Genomic DNA, 13093 nt, shown 5'->3' on the forward strand with positions numbered 1-13093 from the left:
ATGGAAATTCGCCAACGCTCATTTTGAATTTGCACAACTATAAAATCAGGAGTTTAATTAACTAAGGTATTATATAAATAACCAAGGATAAATACAATAAAATGCAACACATATGGTATTAGTAGAGAGAAACGGAAAGAAACTCTTATAACTTTTGCTTGAGGGATAACAAAGGGGATTTGATTTTTGCACCGACATAAGATATACAAAAAATAATTGAAGCTATAGAAAGCTCTCTAATATTGCAGAGCTGCTAATGTACATAATATTCAACTAGAGACAAATTCATTAATTCTCAAAAACATTTAGTGAACAAGTAGAAGATACCATGAGAGATTATAGAGATATTGGAAGAGGTAAGAGATGCAATGACACAATCCCTTGCTCATATAGTTCAACAACTTGGCTATTAACAAATATTACTTTTGAATGTGATGAAATACTATAATTTCGGTCCATTCATTCAGTAATATACCTTTATTGGAAAGAAAATCTCTCAATATGAATAAGTGTCAAGTACCAAGATCAGAAAAATATAAAATCTAAAATAAGACAACACACACATCAGGACATATCATCAAAGTCCCATACAGATGAAATATGCATATTTACTTTCTAGCGTTAGTTTTTTATCTAGTAATAGTTTGCATACTTTTTAACCTTTCTTCTGATGTTTTAACTTTTATTTTGAGATAATTACGGCTGAAGGCCACTCGATCATTCAATTTACTAAAAATTGACTCAATTATAATATTTTATCACCCAATTACCACATTACTTAATCCCCATTGCTTTTTTTTTGTTGTCTTCCATGTGACTGTCTATCTTTCTTTCTGTCTCTATCAATAATGTTTCTCTCTTTCCTTATTTTTTTGTTTGTTACTTCACTTACAAACCCAAATTTAAGATATTTTTTAGTTTGAGTAATAGAAAATTGGTTGGACGGATGTTTTAGAAAGAGTTTTTAGATCTTAATTAAATAAAAAAGATTCAATACAAACTAGCAGACTTCGTATATTTTCTTTTTTATTGTGTTATTGGTGATTAATTATGGTGTTAAAATAAAGGCCTCTTATAATATAAACGTATAGTATGTGTATCTATATTATTATACATAGTTATACACTATATATACAAGGTTATACACTATTTATACAATATAGATGCATTGTATAATAATGTATAAATATTGTATATAAATATATGTGAATATATATACATCTTTTATATATTATTATATAATATTTGTACTCTCTATAACAATGTTGGTGATTTAATGGTAAATTTTCATGATAATAGGTTATTAAAAGCTAGTGATGCATCCTTTTTTCTTTTTGATGAATTTCATATGGATGTGTGTGGCGACAACAAATGATTTTTTAAATTCTTTTCTATAGTGCAGCACATTTATTTAAGAAGCACCTTATGTTTTTTGTCGAACCTTCATATTTTTAGTAGCTGGTCAACAACACCTGTCTTATGCCAAAAATATTGTTTTAAAAAGATTAATTTCTACATACTATGTATTATTTTCAAGTAGTGTTGGCCCAAAAACACGAAAAAGTCATTTGTGGAGCCCTTTATTGTCATCTTGCATTTAGGATCTCTCATAGAATGACATATTTGTTCTTTTTTTATTATATATAAACAGACCTAATCCAAGGATCTTATCCCTCGTGGCGGTCAGAGATTGAGACAAACACCCCCAAGCCTTAACATAAATAAATAGTAATATAAAAGTACAAGGAAGGGGACATAAACCTTACCTCCGCTCCTATGGTGGTACACAATTCGACTAACCTACTAAGGTCGGTCAACTTACCCCCAATTCTAGAAATAAATACTAAACACTTAAGAAGAGAGGACTCCTCTCAAATACAAGTATCTAGGAAATGCATAAACGAGGGAAACTCTCCCTTTACAAAATAAGAAAGGAAAATCAATAAAATCTAGAACCTATTCATAAGAGCTATAACTCCGAAAAAAGAAATAGCTAAGGTAAAAAGGTTAATAGAGTACAAGAGTAGTATAGAGAAGTGCTATACTCAAAAGAAAACCAAAACTGAGTACAAATATTCAAGGTGGTTTTTTCATTCTCCTTAGCTTCTTCCTTCTGAAATTTGCCATATTCAACTTGTCCAAATTGAAGTATCCTTTGACCTCATATGGTAGTTGTTGTGGTGTGTAGAAATGCTGGGAAATATCACTATTGTGACTCAATTTTGAAAGTGAGTCAGCTGTATAATTTACTTCCCTGTAGATATGCCTGCATTGAAAACTTTCCAACTGTCTAATAAGGTGAAGAAGATCACTAATATGTTGTTGGAGTTTCTAAGGAGGAGTGCTATTGTGATTAAGCCATATTGAAAGCAATTAAGAATCAACCTCTAAGATGACCTTACTACAATCATGTTGAATGCACCAGTGCATTCCAAATTTGCTGCATGAATCTCAGCTTGGTTGTTAGAACCATTGCCTAAAGGAGTGGAAAATGCATAAATCATTTTGCCAAGATAGTCCCTAAGTATGCCCCCTCCATGAATCTGTCCAGGATTCTGAAGTGCACTCCCATCAGCATTCAGCTTTTATATACTGATGGGAGGTGGGATCCAAAGAAATTTGAGAATCTTCACTTCATGCCTGCATTTTTCTATCCCTATTACTAGATCTTTGAAATTGTTTGTCCAAGAGATACAGGGGTAGACAGTGTTTAAGAGATGTCACATGTCTTTCATGATAGAAAACTAAACTCTTGAAATGTTGAATTATTTGCCTCTATATTTTGAAGCACATCTATTCTTCCATACGTTCCAACAAACAATTATAGGAAGGGAGTGAATAAACAACTTATGCACCTCATCTTTATGCTCCATAGTCCACCAGGTCATTAACAAGTTCCTGAGAGGAACATGCCTATGACTGCTGCCCAGAAAGCTGAGAAATACTTCCAAATGTAGTTTGCAAAATGTCTAGATACAAATATGTGATCTGTGGTATCCACACATGGTCTGATCCAACATGAACAGTCAACATACTCTCCTCTAAAAGAAGTAATCCTCTCATTAGTGGGGAGTTTGTCTCTAAGTGCTCTCCACAAAAGAAAAGAGATCTTGTAGGGAATATTTTTGTTCAATGTGAGAGTATTAATCAGGTTCTTGACTTTTTTCTTCCTTATAATGTCCCAAGCAGAAGAACATGCGAAGGAGACATCAGAATTTGGTTTCCAGATTGCAGAGTCTCAGATCCATTCTTGTTATTGCAATGGATTTCTCAAAATTGCAGGAACCATAAGGGGGGAATGAATTCTTACCATACCTTCATCCCATTGTCCATTCACAAGGAAGTTAGAAACTCTATATGTTTCCTCACTAAAGATTTCCTAGTATTCCTTTTCTTTGTCACAGGATTAGCCCTTTGACAGTATTTGCCTCTGAGGAATTAGCCCCACACAATGAATTCTTGGTCCTAAACATCCTATTTATACTGTAAAAAGGTGAGGACATTAGAAATTAATCTATTACCTACACCTCCCTCATCATAAGGAAAGCTGAGAGTATCCCATAAAGCCCAATGATATTTTTTCTTATTTCTATCCTACCCCTAAAAGAAGTCATCAGTCAATTGGTTGATGTACTTAAGAGTAGACTTAGGAGGAGATATAACAGTTAGAGTATGTATAGGGGGGATTGCAGGACATATTTTACCAATGTAAGACCACCATAGCTCAATATTCTAGCTTGTCAACCACTAATTTTCTTGATCACTTTTGCAACCATAGCAGAGTAGTAACTAATTCTTTGATGACCTATGTATAGGGGGAACTAAGGTAGATAAGTGGATCTCCTTTTGCACAAAACCAGTGACTTCTCTGATTATGTTCACAATGGTTTGAGGATTTTTTAGGGGACCATAAAATGGCTTTTGTCCCTATTAACGAGCTAATCTGACACTGTCTCATATGTACCCAAAGTGTGCATAATAAGCTGAAGAGATTGCTTATGGATTGAAGTAAAAATTATCACATCATTTGGAAAACTCAGTTGGTTGATCTGAGGACCCCTCTTTTCCATCTGAAAGCCCTGATAAAGATGATTTTGATTAAGAATATTCAGCATTCTAGTCAAAACTTCTGCTCCCATAATGAACATGGTTGGGGATAAATGATCCCCTTGTCTTAACCCTCTTTTAGACTTGAAAAATTTATGTTTTGAGCCATTGATGATAATAGAGTACCAATTGTTGCTCATTATTATCCATACCATGTCAATAAATACTTCTCCAAATCCCATTCTTCTTAGTACCAAACAAGTATAAGACCAAGAGACCCTATCATATGCTTTTTCCATGTCAGGTTTGATAACCACATTGTCTCCTTCCTTAGGTTTCTTGATACCATGAGTGATTTCTTGAGCCAACATGATTTTCTCAGCAATACTTCTCCCCTTAACAAATCTTGATTGATTTTTAGAAATAAGGTTAGGGAGATTAGGAGCCAATCTTAGACAAAAAAGTTTGTTTATGATCTTATTAGTAAAGTTACTAAGGCTTATTGGTCTGAATTCAGTAAACTTATTAGGATGGTCTTTTTTTGGGAGTGAGACCAAATGGTATGGGAAAGTTACTTTGGTATGTGGTGGCCACAAAACAATAATATGACCACATTCAGAATGTAAATATTAATAACTTCCCAGCAAGCTTGGAAGAACTTGCCACTCATACCATCAGGCCCAACTGCAGAATTGGGGTATATTGACCCTAATAGTACACCAAAGATTACTATAGATGGAAAATTGAATGAGCTTTCCCCACAGGGGTCTTCTGAGTAAATCTCTACACTTGGCATATACAACGGTAGTATTGAAGAGATGTTGTGCACTCCACATGCTTCATTTCACAAGTTACCTGTTGCTCATCATTATCCAGTACCTCACATTCTATATCATTGGTCCAAAAGATCCAACTTTTTCCATTGTTGTTGCAAAAGGCTTTGTCCATATTAATCTAAAGTTTGTTAGTATTGATGTGTGCATTATCTGAGAATGGTTCAAGAATAGTAATGATGGATAGCTTATGCATCTTTTTGAGTTGTTGCAGTCTTTTCAGTGCCCCTTTGATATTAATACTCCTTGCATTCCAATAGATAGCACTGATCATTAAAAACCTTTACTCTTAGCTTTAGTGCTGGGTCTTCTAGAAATAGCAGATGTACTGATGGATCTGGACTTGATAGTTTGTCTTTGAATCTTTCTTCCTCTTGGAGATAAACCCTACTGATCAGAAACCTCCTGAATTTCCTCCTATAAATCATTATATGCAGTTGACCTAAACGCTGTTATAAGTTGCTTACTAGTCTCTTCATCCTCCTTATCATTTTCCTCTAGTGACAATTTATCCTTATCCAGCTCATCTTCAAAATTCACAGCATTGTACTCATCAACATCTCTTGGTGTATTATTAAGTTAATAAGGTTCCTTAAGACTGTTGTATTAGTTTTGGTGGGACTTGGAAGAAACATCATCAATTTTCTGCTTTTCTTCTTGATCCCTCTTCTAATAGCATCCCTCTTCTTCTTACTCATTTTTTCTTGGGATTTATTGTTAGGGGATTTGGGAGATATAGAAAGCTTCTTCTTAGCCTAACCCTGATTATCCTAAACACCCTGCACACCCTGAATACTATTTTGAGCCTGAGGATTTTTAGAGCTATCATGACCCTGAATATTGTAGTTGTGGTTGATGACACTATTCTACATCATCAGACCCTCAGTAGGCATTTCATGAACTCCTCCTAAACTATGGTGTGGCTTGTTCCCTTTATCTAGTCTTTTATCAGTGCCCATAGAATCAACCAGTTCTGACCCTATAGTGTCTTTAAGATCAGAATTCTGAACTTTACTGAGAACACTTGGCATGATCTATGAAGTGGTTGCAAGAGATCTAAGGTCTTTCTAGGTTCAGTAGGTATCCCCTCTCCTTGAAAGCCCCTTCTTGTAACTTAGTTGGTTTCTCCTTAACCCCACCATCCTTTCCTTCTTTATCTTCATAATTATTAGGCCCAATACAAGAGTTATCAACAAGGACATGGGGTTGTGGGAGAATTAAGTCAATACCCGAGTTCCCTTCCTTTTTGTTTTCCATAGATCTTTTCTTGATACCTGTATTATTGCAGATATTATGGGGGTTCTAGAATTTTGGGAGTGATAAGTCAATACCTGATCCTGTAGCATTAGCCTTGTGTTGAGTTGCCTGTACCATCTTTAAAAGGTAGTTATCCTTGTTGTTCTCCTCTCTTTCAGTTTTGTCAATAGGTTGTTCCTGCTCCTCAATTGATGATAAAAGAGCTGCTACAAACTCCTTATTATAGTAATGCCAAGGTAGCTCAAGTAGTGTTACCCAAATGGTAACTATGGGTGTCTCTTCTTCAGGTTTGAAGGTTGGAGTCCATGTTTGGATCCTCATGAGCTAACCTTCAATATGCATCCTTTGTTTTGTCCATACAGTAATATAATCGGTCTTATTGTCTAAATCAATATAGAAATGCCTGGATTGAAGTGTGCTATCTTTACTCTACCAGATAGTTCTATTTGGAGGATAAAATTCTTTCTAATGAGTTCCACCTTGGGCATGGTGCTGCTAATCTTTCCAACAAGTATAAACCTTCACTTTTAAGCCAGTTTAACCATAAAGTCTTCATTGTAAAAGATCACAGCAGTTTAATTGGAGTTTCATTCTTGGCTTGATTAGCTCTTAGTCTAGTAGAAAAGTTTGAACTAATGTGAATAGAGTTAGTTCTGGCACTAAGACCTTTTTGGTATTGCTGATAGGATTTGGTATAGGGGTCTTGTTGTTGTTAACACTAGGGTGTGTGGTTTTGTTAAAATATCTATTATTTTGATTGTTGGGAATATACTTTCCAAAGTTATTAAAAACCTGAGGGAATTTAGGAGGGGGGTTAGAGGTGTTTTTATGGGCCTAGGATGGGGGATTCTAATTGTCATTCTTGTTAGGGTTGTGTTCAGTTTCCAAATGGCTCTTATCTTGCAATATTGAAGCACAATGTTGATCATTTGCATTGGTTTGTGAATGATTCCCCATTGTGTTTATAAACTTAGAAGTACCAGAAGTTGAAATAACACAAGTAAGCTTACCTGATTCTTTCTGATATTGCATTTCCTACACATTTTTCCCTATTGAATTTTGCTCAGTTATGGCCAACTGTGGTGCTTGGTTATGACTCAAGCCTTTCAAATTGCTATTATTGTTTTTTTGTTCTTGAGAGACTTGGTCCTTAGTGGTGCTTCCTTATTTGGCTACTACAGGTATTTTCTTCAGTATTTGAATCATAATGACCTTGCGACTTGTCAAATTTTGAACCTTTACTCAAACTCGAATTACTGGGAACTTGATTTTTCTAATTTGAACTTGGTGTACTTATTTGAATTGGAATTTTTTGTTGAGCATCAACAAGCTCATCTTCATGATCCTTTTTCCCTTGGTGTTGGTCTGAAAAAACCACCTGGTCTCCGATTACCTAATCGGAATTTGCTTCAACCATCTTTCGATCATCTTTTTTGCCTAAAGTTTCATTGATAGGTGCATGTTGGTGTGCTGAGTAAAACCCTATGGTGGTTATTCCTCGAATATCATCTGAAATCCTTTGAAATTGACGGTGGTCAAGCGATGTATTGTCGAATCTCACAAGAAATGACTGCTGAGTTCTAACAATTGGGATGGTGGTTTGGTCTGATGCTTGGACCATATATGGCTCTAGTGATGTAGAATCATCTCCCACAGTTGCCTCTACTTGAATCAAACTAGATTCTTTTAGGAACATTATTCTTTGTGCCCAGTTCATGTCTTCATCCGAAATTGCTACAATTTGCAAATTCGAAGAATTATGAGATGCATTAGGAGAAGATGGTTGATGGCTTTTGTTCATCTGGAGATTTACATCTTTTGGGACTGATCTAGTGGCCTGGAAAGCTATACCGGCGGCGGTGAGGCCATTCCGACGGAACTGTAGAGTATGTAACGGCTATTTTTTATTTAATTGTTAGAGAGAGTTTGTGTTGTACTTTAGACTTGACTACAACGGGATAAAAATGCAATTCATTAAACGTCAACTTGAAAAAATGAACTAAAAATGTTACAACAAGTACAATTATTTATTTGTGCATGCTTTAAGTTATTTGAAGTACTTTAAATTTTGGGAATGAAAAGAGAAGAAGAAACCCTATAAGCATACAACTTAAGTAGAATCATCATTTTGAGAAAATTCAAGAGATTTTTTCCCTTCATGATTTTTTCGAAAAACATTTTTCGTGTAATCACCAAAGAAGACTTATTTGTAGTGAGCAACTCCATCACTTTCCACAAGTTGAGGCAACGGACCTATCTTCCCACATGGCTTTGGTGTAGCAAACAATGGAACTGAAAGTCTTGATTCTGAATTTGTTGTATGAACTCTATGTTCCACGCTTTTGTATCTCCCATTACTTAAGATCTAAATCCAAAATCCAAAAACAAAATGTTAGGAGAAAACAAATGTTTAATATTTACAAATATTAGGCTCCATTTCCTTTGATTATGTAAAAATCTACTGTATATTTCATAAGAGTAACTTATATGCTGACTATGTAAAACTATCTAGCAACCTTAAAGATATAACTACAAATAGTCCTTATGAAAGTGATTTTGTATTCTAAATAATAAAGGTAGGTTACTGACTACAACAAGTTAAAATACATTAATAGTGTAAAACTTTCTTAAACTTTTAGTGTATAAACTTACACACTCTTGACTCTTTAAATTTATTCTAATACTATATGGTTACCTAAAATGATAACTATAAGTAGGTAATTGTCTGTAAAATGAAATCAATAACCTAGGAATAAATAATGGGGATCACATTGGTGGGAATATAGGCCGATATGTCTCCATCTTGTGTTTCAATGACGGATAAGGTGGTCAAGCTACCTGTGCCTGAGTTGAGAGAAGCATTATGAATTACTGAAACATTGACAGGAGTGCCCTTTTTCTATAAATAGAGGGAGCAAAAAGGGGGCTTTTCTCCCCTTTACAATATGAAAATTAATTATCTACTACAACAAATCAAATATATTATATAAATATAATAGTGTAAAATAAAATTCTTTATGTTGTCAGTATAAAAAAGTGAAACCCATTCTTACTTGAATGGTATCTCCAACGTTGATAACTAAAGCACCAGGAATGGGAGGAATCTCTATCCACTCATCTTCCACATCTTTTTCAAGTTTAACATATAGATGCCATCTTGTAGTAAAACAGTTAGGGTTACCATGTCCGAATGGCGTCCGACGCCTACTGTTAGCTCTTGATTAACTTGGGCAAAAGTTCATGTTTACCATTTCGAGCCCTGTTAGTGATTCAAATTTTGCTTCATTTAGTGTTACTCCAATATTATCAAATAATATCTCCAATAGTACCCTCACCATTTTTGTTGATGACTTCAAGTATTAAAGAGCCACATCCCTAACATGTGAAAAAAAATAAAACAAAGTGAGGTTTCAACTTAATTCTTATGTTTGATAACTAACAAAAAATATTGTCCAAAATTTATTTATACATAATATAGAAAATACTATTGGAATGGGGTGATTGGGGGTGAGGAGGAGATAATTAACGTGGAACACCACTTATGATGCTTGTTTTCTATTCCCACAAGGGAAGTCATATTTCCGAGTTCTAAATAACTTATTTTTCTAGAGAGCATGACCAACCAATTATGAGATCCCCCCCCCCTTTATACGAAACATACCTTAAGTCAATTAAAAGATAATTGTAAATACGCATTCATAAAAAATAAAAGTAATAACATATTATTACCTGCTACAATAAGGTAAAATACAAAAAAAAGGTGCACCGATAAAGTTGAGGAATTGACATGTACATGACGATATGCATACTCTATTTGATAGAATTTTATTTATTTGCACTATTATTGTAGAAAAAAATTATACCATGAAAAATAGGACTAGTAAGTGATCAAAGAGGAAGTGAAGAAGGGTTCCTACTTGCATTGAGGAGGCCATTGTGCATGTGCCTCATCATCATTAGTATACATCATACTGACATAATCTTACCATTCCAAAGCCATTTCCTTTCCAGGTACAAAACTAGTCCCATATTTTACCAAAGGACTTGGGCTCACTTATTTTTGATAAACAGATTTTTTCATAGATGGTTGATCAAACAAGTTATGGGCCGCAACTTTAACAGATTCCAACAATTCCAAAGTCACACCATGATTTACTACTTGAAAGAATTCAAGTGTCTCAACAGCCATTGTAATAGCTCCCACTACTTGATCATGCTCAGGTCCGTATAATTTTGATAAATCAATGTCCACCAATATTTGATCATCATCATTTGAATTGATGATTTTCTTGTCAATTAATTTTCTTTCATTTGGTGGTTGTATGTATCTTTCTAGTACCATGTTAATGTCATTGTCTACAAGTCCCTTTACTCCATTACCCTTTTGGACCACAAAATCAAACAAGGCATTACTTTCATCAATACTTGGGGCCATATTATATTCTTGAAAATATTCTTTTTCCTCTTTTGGATTGTTGGTTAATCAAGATCTTGTGATTTTCAATGAGGAAATTGTGCTTTCTGTATATACCAATCTATAGAAAAAGTTTTGTTTTTTTGTATATAGTCAAATTCTATTTTATATTCAAAAATCAAGATTTTTGCACTTGAATTTGTTTGAAATATATTATGATCAAGTTGAACATCAAAATATATATATGAAATGTAGAAGACATTTTTCTTTGATTCTTTATTCTAACCTTTGCTTGGATTAGTTTAATTGTTGTCTAAGAATCAACCCAAAAACCATATAATAATATGGATGTCCAAGACTCCAATGAGATGTAAGGTTCATAAATGCATGGTTTTGACCCTCAAAGTAGGTGAAGACAAAGAATATTTTTTGTGCTTGAATAAAAATTTTTCAAGTTGCAAAGATTATCAATTGCACACTATTCCAAATCAATATTTCTGGTTAGTGAAGTTTTAGGAATAAAATTTACCATATCATAATAATATATATTACATGTGATAAGATACTTTGAGCCTGTTTGGATTGACTTATTTTAAGTATTTTAAAGTCAAAATAACTTTTAGGCACTATTGAAATATTTGGTTAAATTTAAAAAATGCAGCACTTGATTTTAAGCTAAAATAAAATAAAAAAATCAAAAATTAAAAATTAATTCAAACAGTCTCTTTATTAATGACACATGATGAAATCACACTTTCTTTTTGTTTAGTCAACTGGAAAAAAGAGTGGTTAGTATCTCCTTATCATAGAATAATTTATAAATACGAGTTTAGATCAAAAGGGTGATTCATCTATTATGGCATGAACCATGATGCCTTTTGGTTGTCAAATTTGAGACTTTGCACCAATGTGAGTGTTTTGTTGTTAGGAAGAATGTATTACAAACCTTTCGTGATGGCCTTTAACAACCGAGACGTAATATCAATTCATTGTCAAAACTCGATGTACACAAGTTTGGGTTAGGGTTTGTGGGTTTTACTTCATTTACAAGTTGATAATTTATGTTATTTTCAGGCTTGGCTCGATAGAGTTAGAAAAAAGGTAAGAGCCTTAGGCCTCCAAATTTGAGAGGCCTCAATTTTTTTAGCAATAATAGGTTCTTCTTTTTGAAAAAAACAACATATCGAGATTATTTATAAAAATGATATATATATATTAGTAAAACAAAATATTAAGTGCATATTTTAGTGAATATAAATTGACAAGAATATGATCAATTATTCTTGGTGTAACTTATGTAACCACTAACTCATGCTCTACCTCATTATGCTTTGCAGCACATATAACTCCCAAGGCATAAAATCCTCCATTAATTTACCTAAATTATTATCCACTTTATTCCTATCAAGACAAGGAAAATTTCCTCACTTATAAATAGTGGTGTTCTTTCTTTGTGAAGGATGGAAGAAAGATGAGAAGTGTAGATAATATTGTAGTGTGTAGTAGTGAAAGAGAGTGTTGAGACAAGAAAATATTCTAAGTCTTCAATTATATTCACTTTACAAAAGAGAGTAATTATATTTTGACAGAAGATGTTCTTTTTGTGGAGCGTTGGACTCTTCAACTAATCTAGAGTTACTTGAGTTGTACAACTTTGTTGGGCTATTGTATTGTCATGACCCAACCCTGTAGGCCGTGACTGGGGCCCGACCTGGACCCCCGTATACATATATGTTAACCATAACCGAATTACAACTAAACATGACATGGGATTTGAGGAAATATAAAGTCATCTTGAATATTGTCCCAACCATTATCTATCCCCTGAAGAGTTACAACATCAAGATGATATAACACGTAAGCCAACATGGTTGTCATTACATATAGGAGAACCTTGCTATACATAACATATGCATATACGCAAGCCGACAAGGCTACCATTGTGAATGGGACTTTCTGAAATATAAGTCATACTAGTACAGCTGGATCACATTTACACACAACCCACATACATGTATACAGACCTCTAAGAATATTAACAGTGACATATGGAGGGATAGGGCCCCCTCTGTACCCCTAAATAAAAAAAATAAATATATACATCAAGGGACCAGTACCAAAATCTAGGCTCCAGCACAATGGAGCGCTTCTGAACCACTGAGTAGGACTCCTATACTAGCGGATCTCCAAAGTGTATATCTATACCTATGGGCATGAAACGCAGCCCCCCGAGGAAAGGGAGGCCAGTACGAGATATGTACTGAGTATACAAAGCATAACATAGCATAAATGGGAGCATATCTGAAATAGAGGCTCAAGTGATAAGTATGTTACCTAAGAAACCATTGTACCTGTACCTTGTGAATCATAAAAGCATGTATGCTCATATCATACAATATAGCTGAATCTTTTAGGGACTGGTGAATCATATATCTGTAGGACCATCATAGGGCCCGGCGCCATCATCTCCTTATCACACCACATCATCATATATATACATACGTACCCGGCCCTCTAGTGAGGGACTCGGTGAGTTGTTCAT

General features: G+C 34.2%; 1 pseudogene; it reads right to left on the reverse strand.

Annotated features, from left to right (window-relative positions):
• Positions 1–8247: 8247 nt before the first annotated feature.
• On the reverse strand, positions 8248–10572 carry LOC129903705 (scopoletin 8-hydroxylase-like; annotated as a pseudogene).
• Positions 10573–13093: the final 2521 nt, after the last annotated feature.

This window comes from Solanum dulcamara, chromosome 9, assembly GCF_947179165.1.
Source record: "Solanum dulcamara chromosome 9, daSolDulc1.2, whole genome shotgun sequence".
Taxonomy (NCBI): Eukaryota; Viridiplantae; Streptophyta; class Magnoliopsida; order Solanales; family Solanaceae; genus Solanum; species Solanum dulcamara.